Here is a 2,035-nt window from a genome sequence, read left to right on the forward strand (position 1 = left end):
CTTTACCATCATAGAGTATTTATCATTACAATTTCATAGATACCAAAAATGATGGAGTTACCTGCTTTCAATTGAGAATTACAACTTTTTGTATGTGATAAGGTATCCCAAATGTCATCCCATAGGAGGGGTAGGCTGCCCAGCACCCTGCCCTATGGGTCGACCTTAGGGGTGACTTATCAATGATAAAAGAGGAATTTAAGGCTTGGCCAGGATGTTTATATGACAAGCCAACATTGCAGTTTAAAACTGAATTCAGGCTTCAGAAAAAAGCCTGGTACAAGTTTTAAGGTGCTATGTAAGCGGGTGGCACAATAAGTGCTGTAGGCCCAATAGTAGCATTTAATTTACAGGCCCTGAGCATATGGTCGACAACTCTTCAAGGAACCTAAAAGTAAATTAAATATGCAAATTGGGTATAACCAATATAACTATGTTTTAGAGGAGTGAGCACGAGCACTCCACATGGGCTAGGAATTTAAAAAAAGGGTGGAGGAAAAAAGGTAAAAAAGTATGGGTTTGATGCCGCAGAGAAGGCAGGACCAACATGGTCCATCCGAATTTTTGCCTGAGAGGCACTGTATGCTGTATGGTGTAAAAATACATTTCTGAATACCTGCCATGTTCTGTAAATTAGTGTATTGAAGTGAAATTCTTATATTGCTGTCATCAGAAAATTTATAAGGATATTGGGAGGAGCCGGTGGTAAATTGATATAGATTTCTTACAAGATGGGTCACGTCACATCATTGTAACAGAGATCTCAAAGACAGCATCAGTAACGCAATTCAACATTTCTTAAATGCAGCGATATTCTGTGATTAAAGGCCCCATGGAACTGATATCCGACATGACAAGTACAAACAACTACTGTTTATAAATTTTATTCTGAACTGTCCGGCGTATACAGAGCAGGCTTAGATCATGCCAATTTTGTTGGCTACATCCAGTGCATCATAGTCTGGAGCTAGACGCACATATGCCTTCTTCTCGCCGTCTGGCCTGATCAATGTGTTGACCTTGGCAACATCAATATTATAAAGCTTCTTTACAGCCTGTTTGATCTGGTGCTTGTTAGCCTTGACATCCACAATGAAGACCCGCGTGTTGTTATCTTCAATCTTCTTCATGGCAGACTCCGTGGTAAGAGGGAACATAATAATCGCATAATGGTAAAGGTTGTTCATACGAGGAGCACTCTTCCTGGGATACTTCGGTTGCCTCCTTAACCTCAAGGTCCTCGACCTCCTGAAAGTGGGGGCTGTCCTAATTTTCTTCTTCTAATGACTGTGTACCCCCTTAATAACAGCCTTTTTAGCTTTCAATGCCTTGGACATTGCTTCCGTTTAAACAGGGACAGCTTCTTTCTTGGCCATCGGTGCCATGTTGGGGGTTAAAGCTACCATTTTATTGTTTAAAATTGGTGTACAGGTATGAGAAATGTCTATTGAGTCTGTCTTTGAAGAGTCCAAGACAATTAACGAAAGATAAATGCAGGATGTATATTGCTGACACACTTGTTATAAGCAATCAACATTTCTGCCTACAATCTATGTCAAGCGCCATACCTTTATCAGTGCTGAATGTCAGCAGTCAGGATACAAAGGCGCACATTGCTACATTGTAAGTGCAACATTACTTTGACAAAATGATCGGAAAGATTCGGGCCAAGAACATTGCGTGTTGGCTTTGGCCAATTAACTTTGGAGTATAAATTGTTCATTTTAGTAGATTGAGGGGTCTCTTACATATTTTACAACTTTTCCAGTCTTAAACTGAAAATATACTCACATAGATAACAAAAATAAATCTTTTCAGAGAAAACTTACCCAGTTTGGCGTTATTTTTCCCTGAATGGTGTAAAGTTACAGGATTATTGGCACCACGTGCTAAAATACACTTACGTAAATTCTGGAGCCCTGACTTTCAATGCCCTTCACCCCAAACCTCAGTAACTTTTTTACTTGCTGTTGGCATCAAAATGCATCTGCCTTTTTTCCTACTCTTAAAGTAGCAATGGAGTTTTGGCAATATT

At 39.7% G+C, this 2,035-nt stretch overlaps 1 pseudogene; it reads right to left on the reverse strand.

The window, feature by feature from the left end:
- Positions 1–871: 871 nt before the first annotated feature.
- Positions 872–1,385, reverse strand: LOC147747659 (large ribosomal subunit protein uL23 pseudogene; annotated as a pseudogene).
- Positions 1,386–2,035: the final 650 nt, after the last annotated feature.

Source organism: Lissotriton vulgaris, chromosome 1_1 (genome assembly GCF_964263255.1).
Source record: "Lissotriton vulgaris chromosome 1_1, aLisVul1.2, whole genome shotgun sequence".
Classification (NCBI taxonomy): Eukaryota; Metazoa; Chordata; class Amphibia; order Caudata; family Salamandridae; genus Lissotriton; species Lissotriton vulgaris.